This window comes from Columba livia, chromosome 6 (genome assembly GCF_036013475.1).
Source record: "Columba livia isolate bColLiv1 breed racing homer chromosome 6, bColLiv1.pat.W.v2, whole genome shotgun sequence".
Classification (NCBI taxonomy): Eukaryota; Metazoa; Chordata; class Aves; order Columbiformes; family Columbidae; genus Columba; species Columba livia.
In genome coordinates this window covers 30,664,051-30,687,715 of record NC_088607.1, presented here as the reverse complement: position 1 = coordinate 30,687,715, position 23,665 = coordinate 30,664,051, and the positions used below count along the sequence as shown (strand labels likewise).

General features: G+C 37.9%; 1 long non-coding RNA gene across 1 annotated transcript in view; it reads left to right on the top strand.

The window, feature by feature from the left end:
- LOC110363995 (uncharacterized) overlaps positions 1-23,665 on the top strand; it is a 368,778-nt gene that overhangs the window by 331,556 nt on the left and 13,557 nt on the right. Inside the window, exons 5-7 of the long non-coding RNA XR_010473550.1 lie at positions 12,205-12,275; positions 15,691-15,736; positions 23,102-23,366. This is a non-coding gene — a long non-coding RNA (uncharacterized LOC110363995). The remainder of the gene's footprint in view (positions 1-12,204; positions 12,276-15,690; positions 15,737-23,101; positions 23,367-23,665) is intronic.

Genomic DNA, 23,665 nt, shown 5'->3' with positions numbered 1-23,665 from the left:
CCAGTGAAAGGACAGTAGAAGGATCAGAGTGTAATCCCAGCCTCTGGTTGAGGGAGAGAGATTGAAATTTTCCAAGGAGTTCTTGAAGGTTTGTGCTCTGTTCTCTGTATACTGGACACCTCTGCTTCAAGCAGGATGATCACTACCACTGCCATGATTCACCATATTTGCTGATTTCAAATATTAGTTATTTATATTGCAGATAAGCATCAAAAGTACCAGTGCTGGGTGCCATTGCCAGGTTACACATATACCAGTTATTGGCAGTGGGGAAATGCATGTCCACCTTTAGTTGTATGAAAGTCCAGCACCCACGTGTCCTTGCCCAAAACAAGTGTGTCACCATTTGCCACAGCTATTCACATGGTCAGTGGCACAAGGGAGGTGGCTACAGTGACATCTTAGTGCTTAAGACGGGTGGGTGGCCTGCTCTCAGGCACTGTGACAGCAGTTGTTTACCTTGGACCAGACGTTTAACTTATTGATAGGTGAGATTAATCCTGGTTTTAGGCATGCAAGGGCTGGCACAGCCCAAGAAAATAATTCCTAAGTATTGTCATTCAAGTGAAGAGCGAAGGGAAAAATAACATCTTCAAACCTTACAGCAAAAGGGATTGTTGTTGGAAAGCAATGCTAGCAGCTGCTGTAATCTTTTTCTAGTGAAATTAATCCCTACAAGGCACTCCAGTAAAGCTCTATTCACAACCTGTATTTTTCTTGCATCCTCTCAACGGGTTTGAGCAGACGTTGAGTGGTGCCCTCTCCAGCAGTTTGGCTGGCATCCTTGACATGTAAATAATTTCATCAGTAAATTGTGCTTTCTTTAAAATCCATAGCACTACCAGCCCATGAAACATGGAGAGTGAAGGAGACTGTTAATAAGAATGAATCTGTAATCAGACAGGGAAAAAGTACTCAGTGGTCTGAAAGATTGTAAGGTCAAATAGGCAAAGATGCTCATTGGCTTTTGTTGTATCTCCTTGGCTTAGTGTCTCATCATCTTAATGTAGATTAGCTCCATTAAAGCCACAGGAACCCAAAGGGAAAACAGCAGCAGTTCCTCATAATCCAAACATAAGCAACAAAATATAACACTCAAAGCACAAGAAGGGTTACCAGTTATATTTAGAAATATCTGGTTTTTACCTTACAGTGAAAACTGTAAGTGAAACTACAGTGAAAGCAGATTTTTTTTTTCTTTGTTTTGCTTTCTTGCTATATTTTTCAGTTATCATGATCTTTTAGTGTCAGGCCTCACAACAGGAGAGGAAGTGAATGGGATAGGGATAAATGAAGCCAATAATTCTAGGGGAAAGAAAAAAAACCTCACAGATCAGTCATATTCAAAAGCAGCAAGTAACTGATTACAGTAAGATAAAGAGACAATAGAAGATTAATAACTCAAAAGTTATAAATAGCATGCAAACACCCAATTTAAATAAAGATACAAGGATCTGGAGTCAAATTACATGTATTGGTGGGAGTATGTATGTTTTAAGGCTTTTTGGTCCAAACCAGAAGAAATATAATTCAGAATTCTAGAAAATATAAATAGCCTTCCTACTTTGTCTTAGCAAACTTATTAGACTGATTTTTCTCAAAATATCTGGTTCATAGACTTACAAGCACTAATGTTAAAGCAAGACAAGGTAAGCCTTTAGCATATCATGTGCTGTTTAATCGGCAACACATAGATATTCAGTTAAGCATCACTCGTATCTTTACTACTTCTGATGAACCTGAATTTCCTTCAGTTTTCGTATGTATGTAATGTGTTTTTCACATAATGATGTATGTTTTTATGTGATGTAAGTTGAAGACTGCAGTGAGTTGGCTTTCTTAGTCTGATTAACCAAAATAATCCAACTGAAAGATCAAAGCACAGGCTGCAAAATATTACTTGATCAGCTTGTAACCTGAACACCTAAAAAAAGGCCAGAGGCAAATCAGCTACATGTAGAGAATATGTATTTCCCAGGTAACAGCTGCAGAACAGCTTTTCCTGCTCCTGTTAGTTACATCAGACACAAAGGGGCTGCAGGTGTGGGGCGACTTTGTTCTCTCACCTCTCGGTGAAATCGCTCCCTTTCAAGCCTGCAGGTTTATGGGTTCGATATTTCACATCCTTCTGATGGAGCCATAGTCCCCCTGCACCCTGCTGTCCACCTTCATACCTTCTGCCCCGCAGCAGCCCCACACAAAGGCTGGTTGGTGGTTTGGTGTAGCAGCACACAACTTCCTTCTGTGGAGGCTCCCACGTAGCTCCTCCTGGTTGGTCAGAGCTTTAAGGACCAGTTTAGCAGCACGTTAAACCCATTCTAGTACAAAACAGTGTCTAACAAACAAATATTTAATGCTAAATGCAGTGAAATTGTACCCAGTGCTAAAGCTAAGCAACAGCTGAATTACCTGTCTGAAAAAAGAGGCTGCACTCAGGGATCTGGCATAAAGTTAACTTTCTTTGTGGATTCTTGTTTCCGATTTCCTACTTTTTATGCTAGGGATAAAATTAATTGCGTAGTACATATATTCTTACCATGTTACCAGGTGGGTTGTTTGGCTTTTTTGTGTCTTCAGAAAGTCAATTAAATAATAAAAAACATTCAAAAGCAAAAGTGACCCAGTGTTAGCCAGGCAGTCTTCTAATAAAAACCAAATTATCTCCTACTGAGTATCACACCAATACACCTTGCTTTCAGCTGGAACATTTTCATTAATATAGATAATTCAATCTTGAGTTGATATAAAAAATAAAATAATATTTTTAACTACTGATAAATATCTTCTTTAAATTGCATTTGCTAGGGAAGAAGGCAATGTAGTTAAAAACTATTTTATCCCAAATGAAAAATAGATGAGGCTGCATTGAAGTTTGAAATACTAAAATCTACATTAAGAAAACTATTGTAGAATATAGAAACCGTAATAAAACATGGATTTTAAGTGCAAATACCAATCATTTCAATGCAGATATATTAATATTTAATGCCCAATTTATGTTAATCTTGTCTAAAATGAGGTAGTCTCAGATTACACAGGCATTCTGCATTTTTTTTCTCTAAGGACACTGAAGATTTGACTGTAACGCTCATCTGACTTGCAACAAAATACTTGAGTGCCTTCCTCTTCTTTATATAGCCCTGTCTCTAAACCAGTTATTCTTCCTGTTATAAAGCCTCCCAAAATATCACTCCATATTACTCAAACCACATTGAGAGAGGAGTTAGTGTTAAATATCACCAGTGTCACAAGTTATGTTCAGATACAGGGCTAATATATCTAGTCTTAAGAGGAATAAGCATCATGAAATAAAATGTTGCGTGCAATTGTAAAACAGATGGATTGTAATTCTTGAAATTCAAGGTACAAACAGGACCTGCAGGGCTGTCCAGATGTATCATAAAACACCTGAATCTCACCTGTGGTGGGATTCTTGGGAACTCACTGACATCCTTCCCTGCTTTTTAACCCACAGAAAAAACATGCAGTAACAGTTACACACAGATAATATGTATTTGACAAGACAGAATAAGATATGTAGTAACTACCCCTCTGCAGCTGGTTCTCCGTTTACTGATATTAGCCTTTTGTCAGAAAACTGTGATTCCTACAGCTAAATACGGTATTGTAAAAAATGCGAAAAGTCACAGTTTTGAAAACAAGTGTCCATGGTGGTATTTAAAAACTGTTCAATAAATTATATAGCTCTAAAACATAAAAATATTTATGTAAAATAATTTTACATTTAAAAAAATTATGTAAAAGAATTTTTACAATAAAAAATCATGTGAAGTATTCACTAGCAATATGGCAAGAGAAGTTCTAACAGGGACTAGGGGCAGAGTGGGAAGAGAAGAAATGTGTGCTGAATGATGGGTAGCTGCATAATTGTAATGTTTCCTAACAACTAGCTTCTGTGGCTATGCAGCTCCCAAGTTATAAGTTCAAAGATTGATTAAACATCTACTCAGATGCACCATAAAGTTTTAGAGTTTTTTCCTTGGTAGATGTCTGGAACATCTGGAAAAAAAAGTAGGCAATTTACAAACAAGGACAAGGAAACCTGAATAGCTGTTATAATTTAAAACCAAGCATTTATTGATAAAAGCTGTCTACTTTGATCACAGAGGATTAAGGGGATGACTTCAGTAGTGAAAACTTCCCTAAACTGGGACATGCCAGTTCTGTGAGCTATTAAGTGTGTTTTGGCACAACATGTAATTTCAGAATGTGTCAGTTTACTAAATTATGCACTTTCATATTCAGAAGTCCTTCTGAAATATTTTTTTAATTTAATAATAATAAAAAAATAGAAAAAAAAAGGGGGAGAAATCCTCAGCTGGAGTAAAAGGGTGTGTAGGTCCGGTGACTCCATTAGAACTCTGACAATTCAGGCCAAAAAACCCAACTGATAAGCTGAAGGAAAGTATTCTGAGGAAGATATATCCTCCCCAGGTTTAACCCTGGTAAGGAAACTGACTTCTTTGTGGAAATAGCTAGGAAAAGACACAAAAATGAAATATTTGCCAGCTGTCAATGAAGAAGTGAAACAGACCTGTGTGCTTGAGTCTGAGGCATCCTTCTGTCCTGAAGGCCAGCATCTGGACATTGCTCATAATCTTCCTGCTGCATCCTCTTGTTCACTGGGACTCCTATATGAGAAGTCTAATTTTAAGTGCATCCTTGACATTTTCTCCCTCAGCATTAATTTGACATTTTCCATATCTTATTACTTATGAAACCTGACATCATGTCAGTCTTCTAACATGAACTTTCAACTACTTCAGTTTTCTTCCTGCTTAATTACAGCCGTGATTGAAGGGAAATTTTTAGCTGCTCTTGTCCACCTAGCCTCCTTATGGGTAAATTATGACATATCAAGATCCAAATAATGTTTCTGAATTTATTAGCATATTAATGTATGACTACAAATAGATGTATATATGTTTTAATACATATTTGAATGTGCATGCACGTATACACATTTATGTAAGCATTTTGCAGCATATGCGTCTTTGACAGTGAAAAAGTGCCAAGAGGCTGTATTTTGCAAGAAACATTCAGTGTTAAATCAATATTAATTAAATTGATTTATTTGTAGAGTGGATGCACTGATCTGACTATTTTCTTTTCACTTTTGTTAAGGTAAACACCTCCAAAGCTATTATATATACATCAGCAATTTAAAAAATACAACTACTTTTCAGCTCAAACAACTTACCTGTGGCTTTGTTACCCCCTTGCAGGCAAGGATTTACCCAACAAAAAATTATGCCCTAAGTAGCAGTGAAAGCAGTGGGAAATCAAAATTAATTTCTGAGCAAGGAGGAATTTCTAACAGATCCATTAATTATTGTGTTTTGATACAGCTTTATTAGAAAGACAAAAAAGATGCTGTTGCATTTGAGTGATCTCTCTGCACTTGCAGCTATGAGTATTGCTTGTGGCTATATGAGAAGAATTAAGTAACAATGAATTTAAAGACATGATTTGTATCTTTCTTTTATATGAAGTAGAACTTCTTGTAAACTCTTTCTGTCTTACAGTAAGACTGTGTTGAGAAAAAATTATATATCAAAAAGCCACGGTGCTGCTCTGTAGAAAAGGCCAAGGAAATGTTCAGGATCTTCCTGTGGATAAATGCCTGTGAACAGAGATACACAGACAGAGGTTGTGCTGGTGGCACAGAGTCCTGCCCTGCTCAGAGCAGGGACATCGACTCCTGCTCTCACCCTGCTGCTCCTGAGTCCTGGGCAAGACCCTGGAGCCTTTGGGACACCTTGGCACAGCCCTGGGGGCAGCTGGAGAAGGAGCAGTTGTGTCAGTCCCACACTGTGCCCTCCTCCTTAACCCCAAAATTCCTGCTGCTTCCTAATGGAGAGGTGTGAGTCCTCCCAGCAGATTGAGGGTAGCATGTGACACCACGTGTAGCTTATTCTCTTGGTTTATTCTTACAGAAAATCCAAACCCAGCTGGATTTACTTCCCAGAATAGATATTTTGTTCTGCTGATTGGGGATTTTTAAAAGTTAATCCGTGCTCCAAATTCAGGCAGTGACACATCCCTGCTAGCCACAGAAGCGAAACAACAAATGCTGCTCGAGCATTTTGGGACGGGGAGCTGGTGAGGGAGTCTCTGACTTCAGGGCCAGGCTGGTTTGCTGGCACGGCTGCGCTCCGACCCATCTGCTCCAGTGGCAATGTGCCTGCTGAAAAACTGCTCAGCGCTACAGAAGTATATTGTGTGCTGTAGGTGAAAATGGCAACATAAACATTCATATTTGTCTTGTAAAAAAACAAGCATTTGTCAGGAATTTTCAGTTAAGTTCCTTGATATGTATGTGTGCAGAGGGGTGTGTGTATATATTTTTATTTTATGTATATGTACGTGTATGCTTGTGTACACACAGATATATTTGCCTCTTGTTTCCTTCAAATGTAGTTTATTCCAACATTTATTTTCTATTCAAATTGCAATCCTTAAAATTGTAGATCTTCTTTCTCTGTCCTTTATTTATAAACATCAGTGCAGGGATCAGGGACTGGTACCCACACTTCAAGTCCAGTTGGTCACACCAGAGGCCAGCAGCTCCATCCCACATTAGCTGGGTTCCTGCCTTAGCCTGGAAGGACACACTCTCCCCACCCTGTCCCATCCTTTCCTCTTGCTCTTGACTGACTGCTGAAGCTACATCAGGATGAGGAACATAACATCAAAAATAAACTTTTGTGAGGTGCCAACACGATGAGCATAGCAGAAAGGTATAAATTAATTTTGTTACAGTATGAAAAAAACTTCTTGGAAGCTGTTCGGCTCCAAAATCCAACTTCCATATGGAAATAATAATTGAGAAGAAGGGATTTTCATGTTGACTCTACTGTACAATAGAAAATTTTCTGATTCCCCTGGTGACTGACCAGAAGCAGCTTAGACTGATTTTTTTTTTTTTTTTTTCCCTTACTACCATCACTCACTTTTCATCTAAAAATGTCAAGCAAGTTTCAGAGTGAAGTCTGAATTCATCTGGTCAAATTAACCTTCTCAATAGTCTTAAAGCGAGAGCTGACCTTTGTTGAGGTATAACTTATGTCAAATGCTTTAAGGAAATCTTTAGAACCTAAAGATTGTTCTGCAAGTGAGTTGCTGTTTTCAAATTAGGAACACTATTAAATATATACAGAACTTGAATTTTCTCAAAATACAACAGAATTTTCCCTTGAATCCTGAAATAGAACCTTTAAATTACACCTCGGTTTCCACTGTCAGGGAAAATTTCAAACTGTGAACCTGTTTGTCCATCTTGTAGATATATTATGCACTGTATTTCAACTTGAGGCATATAGTTTTCATGTCTGTCTATGAAAAATTAACCTAGAGTATTATTTGATTTCTTGACTCAGCATTTTCAGAGGAAAGAGAATGACAAGAGGAATCTCTGCATGTTCTGGAACAGGGAAAGAAATAAAAACACAAATAATGTCCATGGTTTTTAATTATTTAATCCACTATTGCAAGCTCATTGTTTGATTGTTCTTTGTATGGGAAATGAAAATGTGGAAAAATACTGGTACAAATGATGATGAAGCTAAATTTGATACAAGCATTTCTGCTTTTTGTCATTGTGATGCTTAGGACAGCACTGCTATGTGCCCCAAGTCGCTACCTGTGCAAGGACAATTTGATGCTTTGTCCTTTTTGGTTTGAAATTTGAATAAATGTTGACTCTTGATTTATATTGATCAATATCTCATATTATGGGGGGTTTGTAAGGAAAAAGTACCCAAGGACAGCTGCAAAAATTCAGAATAAATCTTACAGATATGACACACTTGTTTTGAAAGCATAAATTGTAGAACTGGAAGATTCTCTGTCCCACTTTTCTTCCCAGGACTACAAGGGAATGTTTGAAAAAAATCTAGAGGCATAGAAGTACATCAATAAGCCAGTGCCCTGCTCTGCTAAGAGCTCCAAAGTATTCGTGACATTTTCCTTCTACTGCAAATCTTGAATAGGTGGTTATTTCAGCAACTTAGAACAGAGGGTATGATGCTGAAGTTTAATTGTCCCTGTGAAAATCTCAGCTGGAAGTATATGCCACAAAGAAGCAATTACTAATGATCTAAGAAAAGTGGAATAATAGATTTTCACATATTAATCAGAAACTTTACTCCAACTACAAAGCAGGCTCGGGAAGTGGATAGTATAATTGAAAAAAGGATTCTCTGTAGGGGAGCAACATGGATATAACTAGAATTTGTTACATCTTCCCTTCTTGCTGCTTAGATGGATTACGTGATGAACAAATCTGCATGTCACACATGCCACAGAAGCATGCTTGCTTCTTCTTTGAGCTGCTGTGGCTTTTAGTGAAGACTCAGGATACCAGCAAATCTATGAGGGCTGGCATATGTGTCTGTGCATGTGTGTATACATACAGGGAAAAGCAGGCTTCATGTTTTGTTCTCTTTCAGTGTAAGAAATACAGATATGCTTTGGTTTGTTTATTTTTACTAGTAGCATATGAGGATCATGAAGGTCAAAGCAGATTTCATCGTTGTGTAATTCAAAGTGGCAAGGAGGAGTTATCAGTATCAATTTTTAGTATCAATTTGGAATCTAGATACCACAGAGGTGGGCTGAGAATCATAAAGAAATGAGCATCTGTTCAGCTTCCAGTGATGCTAAGCTATCTTATTCCTCTGACACAGATTAATTTATATGAAGTGAAATGCTGAAACAAAATGTTGGCTTAACCTCGATCTTGATTGTTTTATTTTTTTTTTTTTTTTTTTGTTTCAATCCAGTGTCATGAAAACCATTTTGTTTTGCTTCACTTGTAAGTTACAATTCCATTTTCATTTTTGGCATTGTGGTAAATTGTTTCCTCCAGGTAAATATTGGCAGTTTAGAAAGGCTCATGTGAAACCTGGATGGAAAGTGTGAGAAAATTCAGGGGCTGTCCTCAATGTTACGAAGTTTTCTCACTACCACCCTGTAGGAAAAGAATATGAAGCTGTACTTGCGTTTCCAAGTGCTTCTGTTTGTGAACTCGAGAGCCCAAGGTGGATTTCAAATGCAAAGTTTTGATCAACTTAAAAAAGTGAAAAGCAGGGGTGTTTCATATCAAATAAGACCCCCAAGGTTAAATACCTTGATTTTAAAGTAGGTTGTTTTGGATCTGCTTATAGCCTAAGGATTTCAATAGAAAGATTCAAAGGTCTTAATGAAAATTTGATCATCAGCTCCTGAGAGGGCATGATTTTATGTGAGAATTTAGCTGTGCCTGTCTGCTTGGTTTGGAACAGCCCTTACAGCTGCATTTCAACTCCTAGTCAGAACAAAAATGAAAACATAACTAACTTTTTCTGCAGCCTCATTAAAATTGAACTAAATTTTGAGAACATTATACCATAGTTCCATACTTCATAATAAACTGTTTATTCTTCCCATATAAATGAGGGTGAACCATTAAGCTTTCAACAACAACACCTAAAATAATGAGGAACACATTTTTGTAATGAGGATAATTGTAATTGCAGAACTTTCCAAGTGATGCAGTATATTTTCTCTCAGCTCTAAGATGGGACTTTCTCTAAAATAAATGCTTCAGTTTACCTTTAAGTTATTAGGCTCATTACAGAAGTCACTTTCTAAAGTTTGGTGGCCTAATTTTTACAGAACATACTGGCTGAGGCTTATCTTATGCTTAAAATCTTTGAGTCTTTGAAGGAATCATTTAACTCATCATTGAAATCCATTGCTTTTTTTTCCATTTTTATCAAACATGGTATTGTTAATTAAGATACACTAAAAATTATTTGTAACTGTAGAACAGGAATCAACATTTTCTGTGCAGGCGGAAAGCCACTAGTGTCTGGGAAAAGGTAATCCATGCTTACTAGCTGCCATCCTAGCCGGGAAATCCCTGTTGTGTTCTCTATGGCCAGCCACATTAGCTGCTGAAACTGGTGTTGCTCTGGGATGTGGTGTAAAGATGACATAAAGTCAGTTGTGTCATTACTTGGAATAACATTTTCTTTCCTGTTTTTTTTGTGTGTAGGTAGCCACTGGGGTAGAGGTAGCCAGTTAGTCAAGAGCTGTACTGGTCTTTCATGAAGAGAAGCAAACGGGAAGACGATTAGAAAGAACATCTTCCTGCTTGTTTCTTCTACACAGGGCATCACATTCACTCCCTTCTTTAGAGTTCAGGTCTCCTGCAGCCTTCTGCTCTCCTTTAAATTACCCAGCAGAACTTCATAGGATAGGTGGGAGGTGCAAAGAATTTGTGTTCTTTTGTTCATTTCTAAGGATATGTTTGATTTCCCCTTTGAGATCAGGGCACATAAGTGATAGAATGTCATTTGATGCTTCCAATTAGTAGTCTTTCTGTTATGAAATCCAACATCAAAACCTAATGAATGGCCCTTCAGGGTTTAACTGAATTGCCAGAAAAAAAGGAACAAATCTTCTCCATGCACTCCAGCAGGAATTTCTCCTCTTTTTTTTTTTTCCCTTCAGTAGCAGACAGATTGATTTGTTTGTATGTCAATTTAACAAAGCAAACAGAATGGACTTCTAGAGAAGGGATATCAGGTGAGGAGATGAGGAAAAATACTAAGCGATGATTCATAAAATGTGATTATTTATGTAAGGGCTTCCACCCCCCAACACTGATCTACCCACTGCAGTTCAAACAGGTTTTTTCTTTGAACCAGTTCATCACATAAAATATGCATTGGGATCCAAGGAAATGTTTATTTAATTAACTGTCGTGAGGCTGAGACAAAAAGAAAAAGCCTTTTCTATCAAAATATGCTAAAAATAAAGATGATACCACAACAAAGTGATTGTGTTGAGGATCTGAGCTTTTGTGCAGAGCTCTCCTGAATATTGGTTTGCTTTTTCTGTTTGACTGCTTTTAGTGTGGTGTTGAACAGTCAAACTACAGTACCAAGGCCTCAGGCAAATAATGTTCATTTTCACCAGACACCCAGCCCAGCACACTGTGATTAGCACCTCTAGATTCAGGGCTGAGCAATTTGGACTGCTAATGGGCTTTTGGGCTGCCAGTTCTGCTATGCACATTAGTCTTCAGTATCATCCCCTTTAATGTCACTTTTAAATGTTTAATAATCTGACGGTGATAAATGGTCTGGATATTTATCTCCTTTCTCACAGAGAAAGATCCCATTAGTGAGTTCAATAATTTCATGATGGCCAGACTTGCTTGCCAGAGGTTCAGGCCAAATTTAGCACAGGGTCCCTTTCTTTCCACACCTTATGTGCCTACCAGAGGTACTATAAGGGTCCATTTTTTCCACCATCAAATAGAGGATGAGCTGCCGAACGTTGGTGTAAAAACAAGTTCTGCTGAAAGAATCTCTCCTCAGCAACACTGGGGACCTTCACTCTGGATATGCAAGCATTCACATTACTTATTCCTGGCTAAGAGACAAATGTATCTTTTCCTTCAGAAGGACACCCATTTCTGCTTGTATCGCAGAATAAAAATTCCTTGTAAGCCAACAGAGAGATTTTGAGTAAATTAGAATAGAGCTAATTGAGGTCTCTTGTAAGATACCACTGTAAAACCTCGGAAAAAGTTTTGTTAGTTATGTAAATTATGCTAAATTACTGTTGTACTGTGTTACTCTTCTTTCCACTCTCCCATTTGTCCAAAAAATAAAATTTGGCTTGTGTTTAGATTACAATGAAAATCACTCTCATGCCATAAGGATCTTCTTTCTTCTGTTTATTACAATGTCCAAACTATTCAAAAATATCACCTTTCAGTTTGAAAAAATTATCTGAAGTAGGCAAGTTTTGAAAGATCTACCTGAGTCTTGTAGTACATGCTTCAGTGAAACACATTGATTTAGCTTAAAGAAATTAGCATCTGAAGGTGGTTTTGGACACGCTGGCTTTCTCCAAGTGATGTTATAATGAGATAGCTGGATTTGATTATGATGACTCAGAGATCATTAAGACGGTGAAGAACTGCCTGGGCACATCCTGGACTGAAACAAGAAAGTACCATGAGAACTTCTTGTTCCATGCTTTTGCTGCAATGTCTGCCTGCTGCCGTCAGTTTTCTTGGACTATTAAGTTTCCCTTGTAACACAGACCTATCTTGCAGATTTTGGTATCAGCTGCCTTTTGTTTAATGTCACTTTTTTTAACCAGGTGTTTTTTCTTCTTTTGCAGGCGTGTTGATTCATACAGCAAAATCCTTCTGGAGCACCGGCTTGTGTCCTAGATTTCCCATTCTGATGATGGTAAGAAAGTACTTGAATGGTCCCCATAATTTTTATTTTCATAGATAGGAATGGTATTAAAATGTAATGAAGGAAATTATAGACAAAATAGGAGTAATGAATGGCATCTCTTGTCTGCTCTGAGAGTTACTGTGCAGTTATAAACTCATCAATATATCATAGACTGGAATATTCTGCCCCATACACAAGCACACTCGCAGACACTTTTTTGCCTCGTGCCTGTCATGAGGAGCAGCTGTAAATTCCCAGGAAAAGAAAAACTGTGAAGTGTGAAATTAAGCGTTTCATGCTGTACTGTGGACTTTCTCTTCTTAATAGGAAAAGCCTTGCTCAGGACCTGAGCACGCTAGCTATAGAGACGAAAAACCCTCTCAGCAGAGGAAACGCCAATTTAAGAATAAATCCTTTTTGCGCCAATGATCCTCGTGTTTTCATGAGGCAGATGCCTTCTTCACATTCATGCCAAGACAAGGAGAAGCCAAAACTTTCTAATTTGTAAGGATAAAAAACATGGACTTGAATCAAAAAGAGCGGGAGGGATCTTTCCCAGCTGTGTTTCCAAACTACCTCTTCCCTCTGGCAGTCTGCTGGGTGCCTGCTAACTGGAACCCTTAATGCCTCTCTCTCCAGAAACCATGTCACTGCTGCTCTGATTGCCAGAGGGTGGAAACACTAAAGAAAGTGGAGTTTTGCCATCTCCTTTCTTGAACAGAGTGGGTGCCCATTTTCCCTTCCCACCACGGTTTCCTCCCATGTGCTGGGCACACACCACAGGGCACAGCTCTTCGCTGAAAACACGGCACAGCTGCCTCTCAGCTTCTGGGGAGTTGGAGCCAGAGCCTGCAGAGGGGCTAATGTTTTAGAAATCACTATTTCAGAGTAGCAGGCAGGCAGGAAATCAAGATAGACAACACTATAGACACAACTTGATTGCCCTGGGATATTCAGGGTACAAACTAGATTCAGAGAGGCTTTATTTAGCTATGACTATCTTTCTTGCCCTTTTTTTTTCTTTTGCTACCCTGCAGGTAGACAAACAGATTCACAGATATTTACAAGATAAATCTGAACTAACTTAATCCTTATTATTATGGGCAAGTACGATCTGACACCTGGGAAGTGTTTAGCCTGAAAACTTGCATTTTTCCTCTTTATGCTAAAAATGAAACATTTGCAGCAATGCAAACGATCATTCGCCAGCGTGAAAATTATGACCAAGTTTCAGCTTAAAGTCTGAGTGCTGCTGAGGGCACTCAGTGAGCATCATGACTTGAATTTATGGTGTCTTTCTTGAAGCATCTATTGAGTTGTCTCAGCACCTTGAGACACCTTGTATTCTTTGGGTGGTTGGTGGGTCTTTGCTAGAGGACCTACCCTGGATTTTATTCCTATCTTTTCCTTTATTATTGACACAAAACTGAATGCTTAAATGACTGTCATTAGAGGAATGTACATGTTTACTTCTAAAGGGTGGACAGAGAGTTTTGTTCAGTTTTGGAGTGCTTTGTGGGTTTGTTTTTTTTTTTTTTCTTGTTTTTTATACTTCTAACATCTGTGTTTCTACCTGATTTGGATTTGTTACGTGGCTGTTACCACCCCTGTTTTCTGCTTTCCTATCAGAAAATGATGACTGAACATTTTAAGAAGCTAATGCTGAACATTCACCCCAAATGCTTTGACTGGGGTGAGTTGTTGCCTCTTAGAAAATGTTAGCAGCCTGCAGAAGACTTCCTTTTCCTTCCTCTTTTTAAATTTTTTACATTTCTGTTTTACTCATAGATATAATAAAGGTGTTCACCTTTCAGTCATCATCTTCTAAGAACACTGCATGTCTCACATGTACTAAAAATGCGATGTAGATGCCTTATATAAAGGAAAAATATCCTAGTTAAATGCAGGATTTCCTGACATCAGTGAAGGATCCGCTGAGGCTACTAGGACTTGTCCAAGACCTACAGGAAAAGTCAAATGAAACCCAGAGCAAAAATGAGAAATTCTTAAACAAGAAAGACACATGCCTGAGTTTCTTCAATTTCCAATTCACTTTTGTTAAAATATTTAAAATTTCACTTAAAATAAAAGGAGCATCTTTATATAGCCTATTACTAACTAATCCAAATGCATGAAGTTCAGCGAGGGCAAGTTCCAGATTTTGCACCTGGGACATGGAAATCCCAGCTGTAAATACAGACTGGGGAACGAGATGCTGGAAAGCAGCTCCGTGGAGAAAGATCTGGCAGTTCTGGTCACTGACAAGTTGAACAGTGTGCCCTGGCAGGCAAGAGGGCCAACCGTGTCCTGGGTGCATCAAGCACAACATTGCCAGCTGGGAGAGAGAGGTGATTGTCCCAAACTGGTGTGGCCTCACCTGCAGCACTGTTTGCAGTTCTGGGCACCACAGTATAAAAAGAATATAAAGCTACCGGAGAGTGTCCAGAAGAGGGCTACAAAGTTGTTGAAGGGTTTGGAGAGGAAGCCATGTGAGAAGTGGCTAAAATCACTTAGTTTGTTCAGCCTGGAGAAGAGGAGGCTGAGAGGAGACCTCATCACTGTCTACATCTTCCTCACAAAGGGAGGAGGAAACGCAGACACTGATCTCTTCTCTGTGGTGACCTATGACAGAACCCAAGGGAATGGCAGGAAGATGTGCCAAAGGAGGTTTAGGTTAAATATTAGGAAAAGTTTCTTCACCCAGAGGGTGATGGAGCACTGGAACAGGCTCCCCACAGGGAGGCAGTCATGGCCGCAAGCCTGACAGCGTTCAAGAAGAGACTGGACAATGCCCTCAAACACATGGTGCAAACTGTGGGGTTGTCATATGCAGGGATAGGAGCTGGATTTGATGATCATTGTGGATCCCTTCCAACTCAGGACATTCTATGATTCTACGATTCTTAAAGCAACTTTAACATACCTTTATCAGTTAAATCAGCCTATATTTTTCTCATAAAGTAAAGCTTGGAAGGAATGTGGGATGCAGTATGAATCTATGTGCCTTCTCTCAAATATCATAGATGACAGTTTCCACTTACGCTCAAATTGTCTAGGGCTAGGGAAACTCATGGGATTATAAATGAAGGCAGCATAAGAAAATCCAAGCTGATTATGGCAGTGTTATGTGCTGGGTATGATGAAAAGAGCTGGGGGAGGAAGAGACAATGTCATGCCTCTTAATGTGTCCTGTTCCCCAGAGCACAGGAAGGCTCAACAGTGGGAACAGCAGGTGACAGTTCCCTCAGCATCCCCTAAAGCTGTGCTGGGGAACGTCCCTTCAGGGAAGAAATGGTGGCAGGGGGTGAGTCTAAATATTGTGTATGTTTAAGCACTACCTGGTGATGAGTTTAGACAAAAGTACATTTCCATTCTTAAGCCTTTTTTGTTGTTGTTGTTTTTGGTTTTGTTTTGTTTTTAACAGATACAAGTGACATTGCCATTCACATTCAAAGCAGAAACATAATTAGGTAAGTCTTGGGAAACAGAAATATGTGTGTTAGATATGTATATTCATGAACATATAGGGAGTTATTGTAAGCCTAGGAAAGACATTGACTTTTAATGTCAATTTTATGTAGGTTTTATAAGTTTATTTTACTGTGCTATTTCCCCCAATGATTGTTACCTTAGCAACTGCCAAGTTGCATACATACGTTTGCTCCAAGAAGCAGAGCTTAACAAAGTAAAGCACCGACGTTTAAGGAGACACCAGGAACATAGTGTATCTTTTGTATTTTTTAACTCTTATATATACCTACTCACATAAACAGTTCCTCTTTTCTTTCAAGTTTTCTGAAGCAACTTTTAGCAGCTAGTCATAGAAGCAACTTTGTTGGTTCCTCTACTTCCAGCTTCCCAGTTCTTTTCAAAAATTAATGTTTCATTCATACCAAGGGTCATGAATTGCTGCAAGGTGATTAGTGTGTGTACATTAGTTTTGGATTGTGTTGAATTGTTTAAAACAGTGGGTAAGGCTTTGTTTGCCAGAGCATTCATATTCACTAGTTGTGTTCATCTGAGATATGTTTTGATCCACATACAGACTACAACATTTGGCGTGGAGGAATACATTGAGATAAAAATCAAATTAATTTTGAACTTGTTACCAACCATTCCAATCAGATTTTTTTTTTTTTTAAGATTTGAAGAAAATGAGTTGGAAAACCATCTAGTTTACTACCAATCTTTTGCTGTCTTATCCTGTGTACTGCCATTAACCTTAAATGAGTAGGAACTCTATCCTTTTATTCAGTAAGTGAATATAGGTAGATTTTGCATCTGTCATGTTTGGTTATTCTTCCCCTTCCTCCACAACGTACCCAGTAGGCAACTCTCTATCTAAAGAAATGCATGTCAATAAGGGATGTCACAGGAGCACACTTCAGTTTGCTCAAAGCAGCTTGTCAGAGAGGCCAGCCTTTATACTTGTTTTCCAGCTGATTTCCTGAGATGCAATCAGACAAGTGATTTATCCAAGGTTACACAACAAGTTATTGGCCAAGCCAAGACTGAAAGATCGTGGAATGTTTTTCTTTCACAAGCTTTTCTTTCTTTTACTTCTGCCACAAGACTCCATTCCTGTGCTGAAATGCCAGTACAGAGATCTGGAAAACTGAATATCATTAATATCAGTATTATAAATATCAATCATGCTTTTTCTGTCCAGCACCTTCATGGTTGTTTTTTTGTTGGTTTGTTTGGTTGTTCTTTTAACACCAGCTGTCTTCCTAGATATGCTTTTAGCATGATACTTGACTGGAAAAAAAATCAATTCCTTCAGTTTAACTTGGTAAATACACAATGTGGGAGAGATTTCTTAATTAATTTTATTATAAATCCAGTAAATAACACTTCTGCAGGATGTTATGCCTGTAATAAAAAGCCTAAGCCACTAAGAAGGAATAGTCATCAGGAAATTACACTAATCAGTACAAGTTTCATTTGAAACCAATTTCAAATTGCATTTCCTATAAAGTGATCTAAGAGCATCAACTTAAGTCAGTTGTCTGGAAAAGAGTCACATAGCCAAACCATCAGTACTTTCAGATAACTTCTTCTTGGGACCATTGAGATTTTTATGTATATAGTTACATGCATAAATAAGGAATAAGGCAAGGGAAAGCCCTTTAATTTTGTATGTGCTTGAGCCATGGTAATCCAACCCTATGCTAACCAAGGGAAGAGAGAGAATTATGAAGTTAAGGAAGAGAGGTATTAAAATTCAAAGCTTCACTGCCTTATTACTTTCTGTTACAGATTACCCTGTCCTAGACAAAAAGTCAAAATCAGCATTTTAATAAAGTGCATTGTGAAGAATTTGTCTCCCTTTCCTGCAGGTGAAACAGAATTTAGTCCTCCGTTTATCACAGTAGCTTGGCATTCAAATGCGAATTTCAACCATAGTTTAATTTTATTGAAAAATAGTTTCAAAGTTATGGCATTTCTGTTATATCCTATTCTCTTTCAATCTTCTAGCTCTGATCATTTGCAAATATTTACATCAAAATCTTTGGTGTGTTTGAACATTTTCATCATGTTTCTTGAGCCTGTATGTTTTTTTCTCAGCAGACTATAAAGCATTCTAGGACCTCAGAGCTCAACATTGAAATGGACTAGGTGGGATTCCAGACATTCTCTTGAAAAATATTTAAAAACAAAACAAGAAAAGAAAGAAAAAATACATTTAGGGTCTGATAACACTGATAGGCTTCACTGCAGGAGACTGCAATTCACTCTGCTTGTCTTAGGTCTGCCTGGCATGTCAGGGAGTGAAGTACCTGTGTAAAAACGGCATAGAACTAAGTCCAGGGGAGAATAAAAATAGAAAAGAATTGTGTATTTCCATTAAATGTGAGGGAAGAAGCAGAAAAGACCTAGTTTGACAACTTGCAGTCAGAAATATAACCAGAAAGTCAACAGAGAACAATTAACTGCAGCTGGAGTTAGTGGAAAAGGAGATATCCAGCCACATTTTTTCAAGGAAAAAATTGAAAGAAAAATAGTGGATTTTTTTTAAGTTATCAAAATCATGGAGCATAAACCATTTTTTGAAATTTTCTCTCAGTTCTGATCTCTCTTCCTGATTCCAGAAAAGACCATTAACAGTACCCAATACGTAAATCATGATGGTATATTCTTTTCCCTTCTTCACCAATGGTCTCTAAAATACAACTTCTCAAGTAGAAGGTAAAAGTCAAAAGCTGTATCCTAATATATATATATATATACATATATATATATCTCCACATCTAACTGAATTAGCCAGTTTTCTTGGGTAGATTACAGCAGGAGGCTAGGGTACCATGCTGATGCAATGATTAATCTTGCTAACAAACTAATTAGCCTGCCTACACACACTGTGTTGTTTCTCAGTGCTGTCTCTGATAAAGACATTTGAAAATAAAAATATTGCCATGGGACAGAAGAGCACCAATCCTCTTTTACTTGCCAAGCTCCACTTCGGTTGTAGTCCATCTCACTTAGGTTTTCCTTTTATTATGCCAGACACAGTCTTGGTTTTTATTTTCTGCCTTCAGGTTTAGGTGCTTCTTGAAAATCAATAAAATATAATGGTTAAGAGAAAGGACAAGAAGCTAGAAAGTATCAGATCTCTCGATGAGAAACTTTCTGAAATAAATTACTTAATATAGTTTGCATTCAGATTCTTCACAGAGAGGATGATAACACCTTCCAGATTTACAGAGATGTGTTAGGGTTCATATTTGCCAATTTAAAAAAAAATATTTAAATATAGGTTATGCTGAAGCTGAAGAATATCTGTTGTTATTTATGTAAATAATTGATGAAGAACTGCGACTGCAGCTCTGTGTTAGTAAATTTTGAATGCATATAAGTATAATATATACTTATTTAAAGTGTTTTTAAGTAGTACCTGCTAGCTTCTGAAATGAAAGGTGCTAGTCATAAGTCATTATTCTCATCACTGAAGAACTCCTTTTAACATCTTTTGCTTCTGGATGGGATACAAAGAGGCTAAATGTTCTAGTTTATAAAGAACAGTCAGCATTAGATTGAATTCAGAAAAGCTCAGGTGCTGTCTCTTCATATGCACTTCACTGCTAAATCTATTAAGCATCCTGGCACAAGCACAGCAGTTGTCATTTGTATGAGGGCTCTTTGTGGAAATGGACTTGAAGGAAATATGTGTGGATTGGGTGATCTCAAGCAGTTTTCAGTAGTTTTTCCAGAAGAAAAAGAAGTAGGTGAAGTGGCGTAGGTGGCATAGGTGATCTACCTATCTCATGTCTTTGGGGTCATTACAGTTTATGCCAATAGCAATGTGGAAAAAAAGAGATGCAAGCAAAACAAGGGTTTAGCCCAAGCCCACAACAAAGATCAGCCCAGATCCAGTTGTTTTAAAAGAAACCATGCTTTAAGGTTGGAATAAACTCTTCACCTTCCTTTTGTTCCACTGTCAAGGCTTCATTGAGGATTTGAGGTGTAAAATATATATCTTCAGCTCAGCTCCATTCCCATCCCAGTCTTCACTACTTGATGAACTTTTGTGCTCTGGTACACCAGTGCCAAAGGATGAAGATCACCCATTTTATTTCATTTAACAGAATTGGTACCACTTTTGAGCTACAAATCTTTAAGCAGCCACAATGCAACAAACCGATCATTTCAAATACAGAGAAGGCAGAGGGGAAATTTGACTCTTTTGAAGAGTCAGAACAGATGGAGTATAAAAAGAGGCTCTTTGTAAAGCAAAGCATCTCCAAATTCATCGGTCCTTTTTCAGTCGAAGGAGCACGAGCTCAGCAGCAGCCACACTATCTCAGGAGGGAGAAGTCTGCCAGCCAATCATTCAGTAATAGTGAGTTCAGCACTAGCAGAACAGTTTGTCAGATCAGTGCTAAAGCAAGTGAGAGTTTAAAAAGTTGAAAGTAATACGTGGATCGAAGGCTTTCTTCAGAGCCTACTGTTTCAAGAGAAAGACTCAAGCTGACTTGAGGATAGTTATGATACCATATCTCATGCCAGACATGACTTTTGCATCTGATCTTTTTCACACTGTTTTCAAAAGTTTTTTTCCACTTTCTGCTAACATACCAAAACAGAAAAAAACCCAAGCACTAAATAAATAAGGAAAGAAAAAGAATAAGGAATAGGAATGTGTTTCAAGGCAAAGAGGAGTATAATGTCACAATGGGATTCATTAACTGAGGCTGCTGGTGGTGTGAAAAACATTTAGAAGTTTTCTCTTGCTCCCTAAGTCCTTGACTAAAGAAATGACATTAATGGCAGCTCAGATGATCTTCCCAGCCTTTATGTGAGCAAGGCATAAAGTTTGAGGTACAAAGTTACAGGAGGCCGTGAAGCCCAAGCTGCTGTAAACAGTGAGACTTGTCCACAAAATGGAGCCAAAGGAGTTAACAACGTTCCTCCTCTCTAGGGCTTTTTTCTGTGGTTCCTACATGCCTCGCTCTGCTCCTGACCATCTTCCCTGGACAGCAGAGAGATGGAATAAGCAGCTCACGGAAACATAGTCAGCACAGTGCTACAGCAAAACAGAGGTGACCCTGGCATCCTGAGCATTTCCTCAGGTGTAAGAAGTTGGAACAACAGACTTAGAAAGGAAAGTGGGGGAGAGAAAGGAATACAGTAATTATCCACATCAATGACTGCAGCAGGGATGTAAACAAGCAAAAAGTAACACCTTATTATATTTTAAGATGCCACTGTGTGCCAATACTGTCAGGAACAAAGCATATAAGTCTAAAACAAAGCCATGTAAAATTACCAAAATCTATATGATGAGGTCTGTGGGGAGGTCAGCGAATCCAAAAGAAATTCCTACTATGCAAAAAGCTGTAAAACCTTGTGGCAGTTTTAGGGACAGGGATTATTGCTACTGCTTTACATAGAAATCCCCTTGTCCTCACCATGTTTTGGCAAAGAAAAGAGAAACATCACTTCTTAGCCAAGGATTTACTTTGTATAGACACATCCATGCATTGCAATCTTCTAAACAATTTAATTTTTTGCTCGTCTTTCTAAATCTTGCTGTTTACAATATGGTTATGATATGACAGGTGAGATATGATTATTTTATTTTTCCTCTATTGCCTTCTCTCAAAAAACCTATGAAATGAATCATTACATGAGTAAGGTATCTGCATGCTTGATAGTTTCATTCTATAAATGTAAAAATGAAGAGATGAAAACAGAGGAAATTGTGATTCATGGAATCTTTATTCTGCTGATCTTCTCATACCTTGAGTAGTACTTCTCTCAGTTTAAGAAAAATCACTTCTCTTTCTGTGTTTTTTCAAATATGTAGCACTTATACTGCAGGAGTGAAACATTACTTAGAAGCTGGATGTTTATCCAGCTCCCAAATCTAGTTTTGTGTACTGCTGTTATTGCCTGAGTGCAAATATCATACCACCTCTTTCCACAATTATCTGAGAATTTTTTTCCACCTCTACTTCTATTTAGTCAGGATTGTAACAGAGGAGAGGAGAAGATCCTGTGCTAGAGGGAGTGGCTTGGACTCAGTTGTCCAGAGAAGAATTGTGGAATTGTAGTAGCCAAAGACCAGACCCCAAGTTTTTCTCTTTGAAAATGGTTTCTAGGGTCAATTCTCAACCAGGTATATCCAAGAATTACTATTAAGCTAAGAAACACTGCAGTAAATACATTTTTACAACAACTACATGGAAATCTCTATTCTACCTTGTAATGAAAACTTAATCAAAATTCCTACTCTTTCCCTGTAATTTATTTTTTCCTAGTAATTCTTCATTTATGAAACCATATATGTTTCTTTTCAAGCAATTCTTTTTCCCTTGCCACTTCAATCTTTCCAAAGTATGCCTAATTTAGTGTGTTTATGATTCTACAAGCTTTTTAAAATGAAGATATCTGAGGTTAGAAATCATCTAAACCAAGCTGCGGTGACAGGTGAGAGCATGATGATGGCCTTTATTCCTATTCATATTCCTTGGCAAGGATGGGATCTCACACAGGTCAGTATGTGGTAGTAGGGCACTGAAGGGCTCACAATTTCTTCACAGAAGAGCTTCCTCTAAATATCATCCAAACACAATAAAGCTAAGTTATGATAGCCCTTGGGGAATTTTAGCATCCTATGAGCCTGAAAATTACCATTTCTGCCCCATTCCCAAGTAGAATAGGAAACCTTATTTCCTAGCAGCTGCTGGAAATGTAGAGTGATACTGTAGCTTTTGGTCTGGCGTTGTTATTACATCAATCATAGTTTTTCTAAGAAAGACAGTGCAAGGCCAGTCCTATCAAGTAGTTCTGTTCTGGAAAAATCACTGTACCTTCCTTATCTTTGCTCAGCCTTTTGTAATTTAGAGCAACTAGCATATTGCCCATAAAACTGAACAAAATTACTTCAGCATTTACAATACAATAGGGATTGATCAGTGGGTGATGGAAGGTCACCTATACCTTTTCTAAAAGATGGAATCTACCTTACATTTATTCAATGTCTTTCCAACCAGTTCAAATCTGCATATGTCTGAACATTGCTAATTCGTGTATTTTATATAACTATATTTACTAAATTTGAGGGAAAAGATCTTTCTTACAAGCATTCTTGTAATCAGTAGGATGCTGATAAGTACCTCGAGTGCCTGATAATTTATGGATCTGTAAGGGAACTAAATTGTGTCACACACTGCAAAATTAACAATACTCATAACTAAAATATTTACCATGAAAGCACTGAAACACTTTCCTGGTCAAGCAAATAAAGGTAGATGTTATAATGACAAAGCATAAATGGTTCTGAACATTTCAAAGTGGCAGACATAACAGCTGCAATATTTCTTATTTTGTAGGCTGATAAACAGAGCTGCATTATAAACACTTCTTCTGATGGAAAAGGATTTGTTTCTACTAAGGCTGATGCCTCCATCATCTTAGTATTTAAAAAAAAAAAAAAAAAATTAAAATGTTCTCAGTTAATCCTGAACGTTTTCAAGATGAAAGTCAGAAAGATGGATGAGCACAGAAAAACCACCATAATATGTGAGCTTACTTTTTCCGTACTTCAAAATGGAAATTCATCCTTGTCCTGAATATCTGGAGGTGACCACAAAAGAGGTAAACGGGAGACTAGAAACATGGGAATTTTTTGTTTTGTTTTGTGTTGTTTTGGTAGTTGAATGATTCAGATGGCCTCTTTCCTAACAAGAGATTCATGGAAGAGGAACCACTTGTCTTTGTCTAGAACACATTTTTTTTCAAATACACGTAGCTTCCTGAAGAACCACCAACAAATTCTGGAAAGGGTGCTGGCCCTCCCCATGGTACCTCATGTATTCTTTTACTTTCAGGCTTCATAGTTCTCTTGTAAGCACTGCTCCTGGGAGTAAGTTAAGCAGTTAAAAAGAAAAAAAAGA